Source organism: Amblyomma maculatum, chromosome 1 (genome assembly GCF_055883805.1).
Source record: "Amblyomma maculatum isolate TAMU_Amacu chromosome 1, ASM5588380v1, whole genome shotgun sequence".
Lineage (NCBI taxonomy): Eukaryota > Metazoa > Arthropoda > Arachnida > Ixodida > Ixodidae > Amblyomma > Amblyomma maculatum.
Window position 1 is genome coordinate 149,960,549 of NC_139344.1, and position 16,727 is coordinate 149,977,275.

Sequence of the window (16,727 nt, forward strand, 5' to 3'; positions counted from 1 at the left end):
TCCGCCGGCGGTTGGGATCGAACCTGGGAACTCCGACACAGTAGTCGGGTATCTTAACCATTGCACCACAGCGGCGCGGCCAGCACTGATTGCAATGCTTCTTTTTTTTTTTTTTTACCTAAAGCAAAAGCAAAATGAGGCATCAAAGAGGCGGAAGGGGGGTGGGGGGGATAAAATTAGTTTGACTTTCTCAGCCTTTGTACTTTTTGCGATTGCTATCACTTCTCCCTCTGGCATTTCGAAACGAATTACAGTCAGATCATGAATCCTGAGATATTTTTGGGTGCAATAAAGGCCATGATTTTTCTTTATTATACGCGCCATGCTTTTGAAAAGTTAATTCTGCAAAAAAAAATGTGTCAATTTGAAATCAATATTAATAAATACTGAACATCTAAATAAAAATAATAGCCTTATTGCACATAACACGGCGTTGCGAACGTGCTGATCTAGCATGTTGAACAGCTTGCCCTTGAGAACGCCCCGTAAATGACTTTATGAAGGTGTTGTTTGCAATAGCTCAGCAACCCTACTTCAAATAAATGCCATCAGCTATGCATAAAACGTTACATTTATCTGCCTAATGGCGTTATATTTCAAGCATTAATAATGAAAATATATCTAAAGCAGCACGTTACCACCAGCCATGCGTATACTGCATCCTGAAAAAATGCATTCGTTTCTATGTTGCCATTTATGAAGTTACGTCAGTTATGTTCGTTTCTCTCGATTCAGCGTGCTTGTTAGGTTCCTTACTAGGATGCTGAAAAGGGGGAAACTGCAAAGCCGGAGGCCCACACACACTAGTTCATCTCATCAAAAGAGCACATGCTTGTCGCGGTTCAATCAGCGAAGACCTTGCATGTCTTGCCTTCTTCTTGGCAGTTTGCGGCTGACGACACACAACCACATGAGAATCTCTCGAGTCCAGGACGTCATCGGCGTGTGGAAAGGAAGTATAGAACCAGGTAAGCGCCTATGCATCAGCTGAACCAACTCTGCAAGGAAAGTTTGCGTCCGCCCGCCTATAGAAACTGCACCCCCTCCCTCCCTCCCCTTCCTGGATGGCGACAGGACAGCGCAGCGTACAGAAACAATGTGCTCGTAGGCACTTTACATGGAGGGTGGCTCTCACATGGCGTCTTGCGTGAAGTGCGCCAAGCGTAGGAAAAAACGAATCCGCTGCACATCGCAGAATTCAAAAATTAACGAACGTGCGAAGCCAGGCGCGTCCGCCTGAGCATGCGCTGCGCACCATAACGTCTATCATTTCGCGCGCTGTGGTTCTACGCAATAGAAATTTCGATATTTGTATACATCCAGCTCACGCGCTGCAAAATTTTAGGAGACACTTCCCCGGCATCTCCAACAGTGTAAAAGTTCGCTAGGCATTTTAATTAAGTAAGTGTAGAACGGCAAGAAGAAGATAAAACTCTGGGTCACATTGGCTCCGCATTTAAGGATGAGGCGGGGCAGCGTTAATGACTCCTGTCTGCAGCTTCTCTTGCTGATACTCGTTATTGTACGGTCTTTGTCAAAAGTTTAGAGTCCATCGCGTTTGTCTCTGAGCACTCGTAATGCATTTCCAATGTTTCAAACCTCCTGAAGGTGTGAAGACTTTTTGTCCATGTCATCTCAAAAAGGAAGGACTTTCATAAATAGAAAAGGAGTGTCACTACATGGTTTAGAAGCAAACCCCATGAACTGTACATTTTTTACAAAGATTGTACATGCACTTTGCTGCTCGTTTATTCATCCATTCCTTACTTTGCGCGTCTATTACCTCGCACATACTCATCAGCATACAATTATAAGCGGCCACATTACGTGAAAGACAGGCTAAATATAAAAACCGGGTTCAAACATACCGTACGAACATGCCTACGTGGCCTGAGGGTATCCTGTCTGAGTCGGGACTCAACGGTCCTAGGTTCGATACCAGTCTCACAGGGACGCAGCTCCTGTTATCTCGGTCATGTCACGTGGCGTCGTGACGTCGTGACGTCGCACAATCTGACGACCAATCAGCGCCCGATTATGTTACGTGACAAATACGACCATCTGCACGAGGCATACTTGTGATTTTTCGCTCACGTCGACTGCTGCAACGCTGGCGATGGATCTTCTGTAGCACGAGGCCTTAAAAGCCGTCGCGTTCATACTTCTATTTTCTTCGGCTGACAGCAAGCTCTGCTGCCTAAGTCTATTGTTTGCATAACCGAGCATGGGGGGTTTCGTTTTATATCTTTTTTTATTATTATCAGGTTCCCGAGCACTTGTTTCTCTTGTTTTGGTTTGGTTTTCAGGCAGCAGTGTTTTCCACTGTAAGACTCATATTTCAGGATATTCCTAGTTGAAAGACACAAACAAATTCATGCACAAAAAGACGGCGGCGAGGCCAACAGGGCAATGAATACGTTTTTGAGCACAAAAAAAAACAACAACCGTAAAATGACGCACTATTGCGTTTTGTGTAAACAAATACATGATTTCATTAGACCACTCATGCTTTAACTTCTGTAGCTCAGCGTGGGACGCATGAAGGTATCAGAAACTCTATCACCTCATCGATGCCGCCAGTGACCTGCCGGTGCTGTTTTTAAAGTTATGGAGGTCGCTTTCAAGGGGGCAAACGGAGTCTTTCTCCCTCATGCCGAGCTACAGTGAACACAATGGGCGCTGCAGTCAGGCGTAGCCAAAGCGGTTGAGAGGAGCAGTAATGACACAGCGATAGTGAATATACAAATTGCGTACAAAAACTAGCAAAAATAACTTTTTTTAGTTGACCCTTGTTATTTTACTGCCTCATTCAATTAAGTGCACAATTTGCATTACCATGAATGTCAAATAAGGCAAGGGACGAGTAACACCTTAGCGACGCTGCTATTCCTGGTAGTTCGGAATCTTTAATGACGGCTTGTTCGTGCAGACCGACTGGTGGTGATGGGCAGCAGGACCATTGGTTCAGAAACCGAAGCCCTCCCCGAGCACCGGTGGCTGGCCATGAGCCAGCTTCTGCTGCAGACCCTGGCATTCCGGCATCTTCGCCGCATCGGCTGGCGTCCGCGGCGCAGCCTCGCGTTCGCGCTATGGCAGGCGGACCAGAGCAGTGCTCTGGGCTCCACCGAGTGGGTCGACGGGCATGCCGGTCGGCTGCGGCAGCAGGCCGTGCTCTATGTGGACAACAGCCCGATCACAGGCAAGCAAGCGCACGTGGGCTCGTCTCCACTGATGGGCTCTTTGGCCCCTCGCTGAAAGCATGGTCAGAACTTTCAAAAGCTCACACTCTTCCACTGCAAGCACCATTCATCAACGTCGTGACTGTCAGAGTCCTGCGCTATAGTCGTGTATGAGAGAGTTCATCCATTTTCACCTCAATCTAAGGCCTATCATGCCAAGATAAACGGCGCTCATGCCGTGGGCATGCGCAACGTGTCGCAGCCGTTGTCTCTTTCTCTCTTTTTTTTTTTTCGTTACTGATACAGTTTCAATAGACACTGAAAACAAAATTACTTCTACGATTCTGTGGCTCTTTCTGGTATGTTTCTCTATTAGCAGTTGAAGGCGCATTTATTGCTGAGAAATTAGTATTCACAAAATTTTCCCTACTCGGTTCACACTCGTCAAGTATAAACCGAAAAACGCCCCATAACTTGTATTAAACCGAATAGCTATGCAGCCTGTCCTCTGAGATTAGCGACCAGAAATCGGCGCCGATGCATCAGATTTTGCGTGCGGATTCGTCCGATGATATCGGCAATAGATGTAAGTTTGGAGTTTTATCTTTCTCCGAAAGCTTCATTTTCAGTGGAAGGAGCATCTTTTTGTTAAGACGCGTTATAGTCTATTGCTGCAGACCAACGTCTGCCCTCAGTATGCTCTATGCTCTATGCGGGCCTATGCTGGCCTATGTTTTAAGCAAGCAAGCATGGTAGGAGCATACAGCACTGATGTGTCTCAAGTGACAAAATATGAATTTACTTGCGAAACCTTCAAGGAGTTCATATATACAAAACATGGTTCAAAACAACGAACAAAACATATTCACAGCTAATCAAGGCAGTATGAAGGCAGAGTTCGTGCTTCGTTGTACCAAGGCGGAACTATTGGGGTGATAATGCCATAAAGGGTCCCGGAGGATAAGTGCGCACCTACATCGTGTGGTAATAGGAGACAAATTGGCGTGAGATGCTAAAGCTTCCCAAAATTCTTCACACCGAAGAAAAAGAAAGAAAACCAAGCAATATTTGTTGAAGCTAGCGACTTATCAATGATGTATGCAGGGATAAGGGCACGCCATTTTTGATGAGCGACTATTTTTGCCTTAAACGGTTCTCAACGCATTCGGTCTGCTTCACAGTATGACAGAAATGCGAAAGAAAAAAAGTTACACTAATGTCGCTCTTCCTTTCTTAGTAGCATCATATTTTCCCCGAAGTGGTAAAACATTTTCTCTTTTAACTTTCCAAATCAAGAAGATATGTTTAACAGTTTTCGTGAATACAAACTTGAAGTTTAGCTGAAGTTCATGGAGCGATACGTAGTAATAGCTTCGCCGCAGTATAAATATTGATGTGGTGATGCATGCTTTACAGGCAAAATTTAAGGCCGTCGTGACAGCGCGGTTTGTTCAGTTGGAGGTCTGTCCGAGCGCGGCAGACAACTTGAATAGACGGTCATACCGAGGTCCCCTGCAACAGAGGGCTGCAGGAGCACACTGCGTTGATTACAGTGAGAGAGCGCTCGAGCTGTTAGCACAACGGTTGTATTTGTTCAACAGACGGAGCTCAAAACAGAGGGATAAAAAGATGGTAAGAAAAACGCTGCTACACAATGGCACGTTTCCTGGATAGTTGGTGCGATTCATTTGAGTAGGCCAGCTTTACCACTGAGAGCCGGACCTAGGGAGGGAGACAAACGGAACAGATCGGCAAAAAAATTTCTTGTCGAAAACTAATCCATTCCGCGTCCTGTTAGCGCCACTTGAAGAATATAGATGTGACCGACATATCTTAATTTAGCTGTAGCGATAAGCTTTGCTTCCACAATAATCATAGCCGATCATGTAGCTCAGCCTGCGAAGTCTATGAGAACATGCTATGGGAGCTATGCGACGACGTGTGATGCTGTGTGTGTGTGTGTGTGAGTGTGTGTGTGTGTGTGTGTGTGTGTGTGTGTGTGTGTGTGTGTGTGTGTGTGTGTGTGTGTGTGTGTGTGTGTGTGTGTGTGTGTGTGTGTGTGTGTGTGTGTGTGTGTGTGTGTGTGTGTGTGTGTGTGTGTGTGTGTGTGTGTGTGTGTGTGTGTGTGTGTGTGTGTGTGTGTGTGTGTGTGTGTGTGTGTGTGTGTGTGTGTGTGTGTGTGTGTGTGTGTGTGTGTGTGTGTGTGTGTGTGTGTGTGTGTGTGTGTGTGTGTGTGTGTGTGTGTGTTTAAAGCCAACCAACTGTGGTGAAACATAGCCGCTGTTGGGAACGACATCCGTAATATTCGCGGTATCCGCAGTATTCGCCGATCGTCATTATGAAGACCCATAAAAAATAATGAGCCAAACTTTACGGCTTATCACAGAAAGAGTGACTTAGTATTTGGCAAAGGGCCAAAACGTCTTTTTTGGACGGGATACAATTGAATGTACGCATGTCGTCGGTTAGAGACCCTATATCGCAAAGTAGTCTTCAACTTGACTAGCAGACGTATGTGCAATAGGAAGCGAAATGGTATGACACCACTCTGAACGCCATGCAAGAAATGGTTGCGTCATAATTCTGATACGAAACACAAAAACCTCGCTCCCCATGGATGTCCTTTAGTGATGCCGTACGAACAAATGGCGTACCCGAGGTGATAGGGATCCTTACCGCAGGGTTATCTTGTTCATGCCGTCGTCCAAATTGACGCTTCGGTGTCTCAAAAAAAGCTGGTTGCACAGTTGCTATGACAACCACTGAGGCAGAAGAAAGTTTTTTGCCTGGCTCTGAAAAGCTGATGCGTGCACTAAAACATGCTTTCCTGTAAGAATATCATGGCTCAACATTCTGTGCGCGCATTTGCTTTGTCATCGTAAACTAGTTCCTAAACGTGTAAGGGATGTAGCTTTTACTCTTGTAGAAGCGCCGTTGCTTCTATCACCTACTTGTTGTGGGCTACAGGCGTAATTAACAACGGTTTTTCTTTGCTGCTGCCGGCTTGAGCGTCATCATCAGCCTGACTTTGCAGGGCAACGGCCTCTCCCATATCCTGCCCGATTAACTCGGTCCTGTGCCAGTTGTACCTATATAATCCCCGCAAACTTGGTAATCTCATTCGCTCAGTGAATTTTCTTCTGCCCCCTGATGTGCTTGTCTTCCTTTAGAATCGGCTGTCACCCTTAGCGACCATCGGTTATCTTGCCTTCCCGTTACACTTACTGCCCATGCCCATTTCGTCTGCTTGATTTCAACAAAAAAATTTATTAACTCGCATTTCTCATCTGTCCCACTTTGGATCATGGACCGCTGTAAATTTAAACGCAAAGCCTCGACGGATCGCGGAAAAATTTAATATAGTCGACTGCACAGCCATTATATTCACTTGAAATGGACCGAGAGGTGATACACACAGGCAGCAAGACCCTCCTCCTCCACCCGCTCCCTGTCTCACGTAGCACTCGCACTAGCTGATATCAGGCACGGCAAAGGTGCCCTCTGTCATTTTCAAAGACACTACTCACTTGCAACCCTCTTTCTCGACAACCCAAACGAAAAAACAGAGAAAGCGCCGTTTAGTCGGCGCAAGACTTCGTGACGCTCCTCCTTTTAGAGGATTGTCTGTAACGTGCGACACCGAAACACACGCTCCGTGAGCCGTCTCTGTTTTGAATATATTTTGAATCATTCGCACAGTTTCTTGCAGGGCCAATATTTGAGGCATGCGCTTGGCCACTACATGTGGCTTCCCTTGTTTAAATGAAGCTCATTACAGTGTTTCCAATGCCACTGTTCTGTGCAAACGCTTCGCCGCTGGCTTAATTCCAGACAAACACGCTGTGCCCCATTTCTTAATTAAATGTAGCGCATCGTTGTGCGCAAATCTATACTGTTCGAGGCGCACACTTCGCTGCTGCAAGGCCCTTCCCCTATACGAACACGCTTCAGTGAAGCGCACTGCTTCGTTCCTAATGGCACTGTTTGAGGAATGAGCTTGACCACTGCATGCGTCTTTTCTTCACACGAACACGACGTGCTGCACATCTTATTAGTACGCTAGCACTATAGGCTCGCAGCCCAACAGCAACCCGTTGTTAGTGCGTTTGACTAAAGGCAGTTAGACACGCATAAAGAAATCGGGTAAAAACGGTCAAACTGCGCCGCGTCCGGGTATTGAACCCGCGGTGGCGCTAACAGATAAGCTTCATTGACCGCAACGGAACATCTAGCGTGTTAAACTGCCACTCCCTCGAGCTATGCATTGCACGTAGTCGCCAATTTCGCCAATATTTGCCTAAAGCCAAACCTTGAAACCCTATAACCTCGAACCGACGGCGAAGTGACGAAACTTCGCATTTGGCCAGCTGAACTACATATTGCTCTCATTTCCATGAATAAGTGCACTGCTGTGTTTTCAGTGGTACTGTCGATGCAAACGCTTCACCGCTGCATGCTGGTTCGATCTTGGGAACACGCAGTGCTCCACAACTGGTCTTAATGAAACCAACTCTTGTGTTTAGAACGACACGTACTGATCGTGCCGCGCACTTCCTCGCGGCATGCAGCTTCACTCAATGCGAACGCGCTGAGCCTCACATTCTTTTCTAAATGAAGTACACTGCTTTGTTTCCAGGGGCATTGTTCGAGCCACGCGCTTCGCCAAGCTTGACAGCGTCGCTAAGGGAAGTGACCAAAATGGTGAGTGCATAAAGCGAACCAAAGCACATGAGCCGGCCGCCTCAAGAGCTACAGCTAATTTCTATAATGGTTGCATCCTGTTGAACGAGGCGTAGGTATAACACTTTTAAAGCGTCCCGTTGTCCTTCAGAACTTTCACCGGCAGCACTCGTAAACAGAAAACTGCCTCCTTTGACGGCATTGATGTTTTATAATAATACCACGTGTGTACCATTTTCGTCAAGTTGGCTAGAGGATGCTGGCTTAAGCAGCCGCCCATGGCGTCATCTATATATGACGTTTCCAGTCAGCCTAAGGAGACGGTTTTCTCACAAAATATGACAAAAAGTCGCATCTTTTAAAATTAAATCTCCGACGACGGCATCATAAGAGCACGGAAAGTGCAAAACTACGATTGAAGGCACTTTTCTCATTTAAAAATGCGCTGAAACACAAACTTACAACAGTGAAGTTTGTTAAAAATTGCTGAGAGGCATATCTTAAAAACATGTTAAGTAGGTACGTAACTGTATCCAGTCGCACGTCAAACCCGTTTTAATATCTTGCACATGTATGTGTTTCTCGAAATTCTTGGTAAAACGGCTTCAGATCGAATTTTCCGCTAGGCCATCTTACGGAAATAGTCTATTCGGTCTTAGGTCGCTGTACGTTGAATCAGTTTATTAGAAGATTTGTTCCACTACACGCTAGCCTAGAAACCTGGGCATCCCATTCTAGCTCTCTCGGTTGCCACCATGTGCCGCGTAGCGCTGAACTCGCAAAATCCCTGTGGGGAGTACTAAACTATCGCTGCGGGAACTCCGAATGTTTGATATATCCCTTTGATTTTCTATGGAAATTCGGCAATAGTTGCCTGAGCACAGGACAGGTTTCATACGTCACGTTTCGCAACGAGGAGAAATAGTCTGCCAGGATAATCACCACGTTCACGAAGAATTTATCGGCCCTGTCTAGTTTAATGGAAATTACAGGTTTAAACTATTCCCGCCAATTCAGTTACGCGGTGTTCGCTGCTTGCGGCCACCAGACGATGCTTGTTGTTGATGTCCAAGAAAGCCGCGCATATTTCCACTTCAAGCTTTCTCGGGCTGTGGAAACTTCGCAACTTGCCAAATGGACGACCGTACGCTTAGATAAAGATATCTTAAGAATTTTATTCGTGGTTCCATTGTTATGTTCCACCGTTAGTGTGATCGGCACTAGCGTCTACGTTGCGCCACAATGGGGATCACGTGACTTCTCTTATTGAAGGATCAGAGCATAGTCTTATGTACCGCGTTAAAATAATTTATTACTTGTAATAAATTGCACTAGCTTCTAATTTAATTTTCAGAATAATTGCTTACAATTTTAACTGTAACGTTCCGCGAATTTAAATCACTTTTTCTTGTAGTCGATGAGTGGTAATCATTTACGTTTTTTTTTTTTTTTTTCAAAAAGAAGTGGATAACCAACTGTACAGCTCTGAGAATCTGAATATGAAGGACACACTGGACACTAATAGGAGTGTCCAGTGTAGTTCACTGTCTCACTAGGAAATGTGAAAAATTAGCAACTTTTAAACACAACTCAACTTGGAAACTGGCATGCAACAGAATGTCAAGCACGCCGCACAAGTTCACTTAGGCAACCGGGCCTACGAACATAAAACAAAAGGTGACATACATCATCAATGAAAATGAGAATAAAGAAAAAATCCAACAGAAAATGGCAAAGAACGCGACAACATTAAGATATTCTACTAAAATAATTGAAGAACAGAATAAGACAGTATACAGAACCGTTTTGGGGATCAGTTTCATGAAAGTTCCTTGAATACATATTTCAGTGTGCTTTTGAAAGTCACCTTAAATATATCACCAAGTAATTTCTCAAAAACGTCCGGCATTGTTAACAGCGTCTGGACGCGCCATACTTTAGCTGATAAAGAATCCATGTAAATAGAGTGTTTCCCAAGTTACCTTTTATAAGCATTTTTATGTTTTAAAGGGGAAGCTCAGAAACGTTTGACAAATCGCAGTTTCGATCAACAATATTTGAAAACAATGTTTGAAATTTCGGTAAACACAGTTTGCGGAGATATTTTGCAACTGTACTGTAGGCAAACATTTTTTTTAGAACATTTTTGATAATGCTGTCAACCTGCGCCTTCAGAGATCCGAGCAGCTTAGGACTATAATGCGGTATTTAAATGACCTATAACCCAATGCATGCACAATGATTTTCTTTACCAACAAGGAAACAAAACGCTTTATATTAAACAACAACCAGGCCTCTGATCTCAGGTTTGAACAAATATGATAATTGATGATGCCAAGACCGGCTATTATCGAAAAGTACTTCAAGGAATCAAGATATTTAACACAGTCCAAGTATAGAATGAATGTACATTTGCATGAAACACTTTCTGGCTACTGTATCCACTTGACCCCTGCGAACTTCTTAACCTCATCCGCCCACCTAACTTTCTGCCGCCCCCTGCTACGCCTTCCTTCCCTTGGAATCCAGTTTGTTACCCTAAGCGACCATCGGTTATCCTCTCTTCGCACTATATGTGCTGCCCATGCCCATTTCCTCTCCTTGGTTTCCACTAGTTCCACTAGAGTGTCAGTAACTTCAGTTATTTCCCTGACCCACTCTGCACGCTTCCTATCTCTTAATGTTACTCCTACCATTTTTTCATTCCATAGCCCTCTGCGTTGTCCTCAACTTAAGTAGAACCCTCTTGGTTAGCCTCCACGTTTCAGCCCCATAGGTGAGTATAGGTAAGATGTAACTGTTGTATACTTTCCCGTTGAGCGATACCGGTAGGCTGCGAGTCATAATCTACGAGTGCTTGCCAAATGCGCTCCATCTCAATATTATTCTCCCTGTTATTTCCCTTTCGTGGTCCGGATCTGCGGTTACTAACTGTCCTAAGTAGGCATATTCGCCTACTACTTCCAGTGCTTAGCTACCTAACGTAAATTACTGTTCCTTTCCGAGGCTGTTGAACATTGCCTTAATCTTCTGTGTATTGATTTTCAAGCCTACCTTTCTACTTTTCCTGCATAAGTTATCAATCATTCTTTGCAGTTCATCCCCCAAGTTACTTAGCAAGGCAATTCATCAGCAAATCGCAGATTACTGAGGTATTCTCCACCTACCCTTATCCCTGACTGCTCCCATTCCAAGTCTCTGAATACTTCCTCTAAGCAAGCTGTGAATAGTATTGGGGAGATCGTGTCTCCTTACCTAACACCTTTCTTTATAGGAATTTTGTTACTTTCTTTATGCAGAACTATGGATGCTGTGCAGCCACTATATATATTGGTACGGACGAGGAAGAAGCGGGCAGGAGCGCTCGCGCTAAGCCCGCTACGATTCTTTATTATTATTATTATTATTATTATTATTATTATTATTATTATTATTATTATTATTATTATTATTATTATTATTATTATTATTATTATTATTATTATTATTATTATTATTATTATTATTATTATAAGGCTAGCCATGTGGCATAAAATGAGGCTGTATTTTAACTGAAAGGAAGTCATGCAGTCTATTTTCTTCAAGGAACCGGAGCAAACTCCGGCTCTTAATATTGTCCATTAGCCACAAGTGTAAATGTTCCCCTTCGTAGCCGACAGTCCAACTTCTTGTAGTCGTCTTACTCTTGACGGCTGCATTCCTGGGAATGTCCATAAAAGGTGCCGAAGATCCACCTCGACAGCTGGCGTTGTACACTTAGGGCATGGGCTCTGCACTGCATCCTCTTCAGAGCCCTATTGGCACGTCACCGACGAAGTAAGGGCCGCCCCAACCCTAATCCATGTAAGGGACACCTCCTCCATTCTCGTTAGGTTATGAGTGAGGGGGTAAGTGCACGGGGGAATAATGGCACGTGCACTTTTTCTTTCATCAAATACCAAGATTGGGAAAGTGGACCGAGGATCAAATGGGAGGCTTGTGGGTGAGGCACTCGTGTTAGGGGCTTCGTGTGTAAGCGTATCTGTTTTTTATGATCTATGTTATTACCATCTTCTTGTATCCAATGTACCTGAACGCGTTTTGTTGTTTTCTTATTTAAAGCGTGTATTCCTGGGTAACGTTTAGTGTTTTTGTGACTCTCTTGAGCTGTTTAATAGCAGCAAGAGAGTACATGGAAATATGAGCTTCGATTATAGACGGTATGGCATTTATAGCCTCCATAGCATCGCGGATAGCATACAGCTCCATTACAAGTGAGTCCGGGTGGTCCGTTACGTACTCCCTATGTGTGAATAACTCTGCATATGTAGGGCGGGTAGTTGCCGTTCTTCCACCACTTTGAATTACTGATGCGTCTGTATAAGCTATACAAATTCCGGGACTTATGTCAACCACTGGGCGTGTTGTCGGCTGTGCTTTACGATGGAGCTTCGTAGTCTTGTTAGACGTAATTGTTGTGTAGGCCAAGGGAGAGGGTCTATTAATTTGGTGTCTGTGCTGTCACCTCATTGTATACAGCTGCAACCAGGCCCAACATACTTTCTCTTTAAATTTCTTGTTTCTTCTCTCTGTTCAATAATTTCCGTCAGAGTGTTCAACTGTGCATATTCCTGAAGTACAGGGATCGGTGTAAGTTTTGGCAAACCCGTAATGGTGCGCATTGCTTTTCTATTTCTCGTTTCTAGCTCCGCTCCCTGTCGTTTCGTTAGTCTATGGAACTGCGCTTGGTACACTATCCTAGGTTGAAGTCCTGAACGCACAAGACGTCTAGCTATATATCAGTTCGGGCCCCTCCTCTTCTAGACGCGATTCGTTTGATCAAATGTAGCCTAGACGCTGCTACCTTTTTTGTATTATGGAGCCATTGAGTTCCTTTGCCCGACTTATATATGTCTTGCCCAAGGACCCTCATCTCGTCCACTTCCTGTAATGTGTGGTTACCAATCTTCAATGTGAAGTTACCTTACAATTTCATTCTTCCGTTCTTGTTCCCCACATGAATGTAACTGGATTTTTTAGGTGAAATTTCCAGTCCTGCTTCCCGTACGTACCCGTCCCAAGTTTTTAAAGCTTCTTTTAAATGAAGGTTCTGCCCCTGTAGATGTTTATGTGTTGACCATATTGTGACGCCATCAGCATAAATCAGAAACTCTATATTTGGTATTTCGCCTAGTTTCCAAGCCAATGGTATAAAAGCTATATTAAACAGTAAAGGGGCCAAGACTGAACCTTGTGGTACTCCTTTGTTTGATTTGTAAATTTCAACTTGTTCTCCACTGAGCCTAATGGAGAATGTCCGGTCTTGAAGCAAGTTATATGCAACTTTTGTAACCTGCAAAGGAATTCCCAAATCTTCCATGTTCTTAATTATCTTAGAATGTGACACGTTTTCATATGCCTCTTTGGCATCTGTAGCCACCACCACGCGCAAAATATGGTTATGAGGAGACACCTGCAGAACCTCTTCAGCCAATATTTGCCAATCCTGTTTCTGTGTCAATGTATGATCTAAATTTGATTTGTCGTGGATGATACTTTTTTCTCTTTCAAGCCTCCAGGATAAGCGTGTGGCGACCATCTTCTTATATAGTTTGCAAATTGTAGGCACTAATGATACAGGACGCAATGACTGTATGCTAGTTAGAGGTTTCCCGGCCTTCGGAATGGGGACGATGACCGAATGTTTCCATTCTTTTGGAATTTCTCCCTTTCCTTATACGTCGTTGATCACAGCCAAAACTGCAACAGGAGCTTCTCCTTCTAAATTCTTGAACGCTTCGTATGGAATGCCGTCATGTCCCGGCGTTGTTTTGTTCCTTGAATCTTCTATGGCAGACATCAGCTCCAATGTAGAGTAAACGGTGATGTCAATCCTGAATTATCTACCGAGTCCTTTGTCGGCGGTAGGGCGGGAGGCTGCACATGATTGGGAAAAAAGAGGGCTGCCGCATGATCAGCAAACTCCCTTTGGAGTTATCTGTAGGGGAAGTCGGGTACTTTCGGCATGATCTTTAATCTCTTTCCCCTTTTCCATTGCTCTGAAAGTCTTCCAGAGTGTTTTGTTGTCCTTCTTTGTGGCCAAATTACTCCACTAGTCAGTCCATCTTTGGTGGGCGAGTTGCTTTTCATGGCGACGTGCCAGAGCTCTCAGTCGATTGACAGCTATTTTTCTTTGAATATCTTCAGGGTGGCGGTTAGCCTTTATCTCCGCTCGTTTTCTACATGCCCATAATTGGAGAAGGTCGGTAGTTGGTTTATCCTCGTTTACAGTTGTAGTGATAGTGTGCTCCTTAAGAACAGCTTGCAATACTGATAGCAACGTATCGGGGGTGACTGCTTTGATCGGATCATCCTGTCGAACACCATCCCAGTGCGTTAATACATTTCTTTTGATTTTTTTTATTGTTGCCGGATTAAAAGATATGTGTATTGGCGTGTGGTCACTGCCTCATCTATCTAAATCGGCCTCTCATTCCAGTGTACAAAGGCCCTTCCACCACGTCAAATCTGGAGAATGTGTTCGAGTTGCTGGCATCGTTGCGACACCGGGATAATTAAGCAGAGTGAACTGCATATCAAAACAGTGTGATTGGAAAGTAACAGCATGTTGTGCAGGTCCAGCACTCTCAAGAAATTGTATTTAAGACATTAGCAAAGAATATGTGATTTGGGTCTATCACTACCTCGTGCGTAGGGTTATCAACCATGCTGATAGTAGAGTTGTTTTTGAAGGCAACACCAAGCCATAGGCGGCACAGCGAGGTTCTTTCCCATCGTGGGAGGCCAGGTGGAAGTCCGAGCTTCAAGTCAGAATCCAAGGATTTCAGTCATTGGTTCGGAAGCTGGCCACAGTTCCACGGTCGCCCATGTCAATTAGAAGTCAGACGATAATATGCGCAAAGATAATAACGCAACGGCAATCGGTTATTTTACTGCAATTTTTCACCTTCTTTTCAGAGGCTGTATTTCACTCCAGTCATTGGTTACTCTGCAGATGTAGTAATCACAATTGTAATAAATTACTTATTTTCTGTGACGTATGCGAGACTGGCCGGAGCAGATGGTGCTGGAAATAACTTAATCATATTGAACGACACATGTCTCGTTCTGTTTATTTTTCTCTCTTAGCGAGTTACTGCGCAGTATACAGTGTTTTTATTAGCGTGTTCTGGCGAGGTACATAGTGTTCATTTATCTACGTGGTAACAGCGGCACGTTATATATCAGGTTTGTCACGGTGTTTCATCAATGCCTCGATGCCAGACATACGCGTCACAGTTTAGTGCACTCCCCGAATTCGATTTGAAACACAAAAGGCCACGATAATCGCAGCTATTTACGTTGAGAATGGTCAGAAAAGTGAGTCCATACTGTAATTGTGTAAGAAACATTTCAGCTAACAAGATTTTGTGCCACAGTCGTCGCTAAACTGCTTCAGACTTTTGGGAACGTACTGCTTCTTTTCTTTTTTATGTAGAACGCTTACTTGAGATTTTAAATAATTTACGCAAGCAGTCAGTTTCGGTGACTGCAGTAATAACAAACCGCTTGTGATTACATGAATGCACACAAATGACATAAGTGAACCTTTGTGCCAGGTTGATGCCAAGGGCACGTACAGCTCCCTGAACGCCGCCTGGAAATCGCAGAATGTCACGCCAAAAGACGACGGGGGACAACCGCTGTAAGTTCTTCCGCAGCATGAACGCATTGCTGCGCTACGAGCTCCGAGGTCACATTGTTGCATTCACATGAGTGGTTATCACTGACAGTACCAGCAGATGAGATAGTAAGCATATACCATATATGTGAGGCGTTTCTTTTAAGGTAAAAGTATTTCTAGGCTCATGGTGAAACTCAAGCGTTCCAGATATGAGTTCATGAGATATGTCTGCAAGACGTCGCAGTAGGTCCTGACGTCGAAATAATTTCCCTGGTAAGGACGTCGCAATAGGTTGTGACGTAGACATAACTTCACCGTTGGGACAGTTAGGCCTAGTCTCCTAAAAAGCCCCTTAGGGCCACGTGCAAGTCTGTTCATTCGCGCATGTCGAGGAGAGGAGTCCTGAGTTGCCAATCTCGCCGACGACGAAACCTAATAAAAGAAAGAATCAAATTATAAAATACACAGACACGCCAGACAGAGGTAAAAGGGAAGGAGGAGGAAAAGCTCTCGCCGTTAAGCTCTTAAGGAAGTTGAGTGCAATCCTGTATTGTTTTGCTTGAAGGAGAAAACTTTGATCTGGCCAAATGAATGGAATACAAGCGTACTTAGTGAATCACTGTTATCGGAAACAGCAGCAAACAACTCAAGATATACCCGCGGTGAAAGAAATTTATTTGTTTTGTTCATTTACTTCTGTGCTGCCAGTAAGCATTGTGAAATGGCCTCTGCACGGACTGCAAATTTAATACAAGGAGTTATTTAGCCTGTTCGAAGCGCCAGCTAGCGAAATCTTTTAGAATCTTTCAAATCTTGACAGGAAAAGAAGTGGCGCAATCAGAGTTTGAAAATTAGGCTTTCAGGGCGAAAAAGATTTTTCGCGAGCAGCTTGCACCAAAATAATGGCAGCGTTTGGGCGAGTTGGTTAGACATGTTAAACCTGGAAAGCGCATAAAAAACACACGGACAGCGACAAGAGACAGACACACGAGACACACGAGCACGAGACACAAAGCGTTCGTGTGTCTGTCTCTTGCTGTTGTCCGTGTGTTTTTTATGCGCTTTCCAGGTTTAACTTGCACCAAAAGGCGGACACAAAGTCGAAGGCGAAATGTCGTCGGGAATCAGCCAATTTACTAAAATCAATAAATGTTTAGTTGCTCCAGTATGTGCAAGTTTATAAGCTGAGACGTGGTCGTATTAAT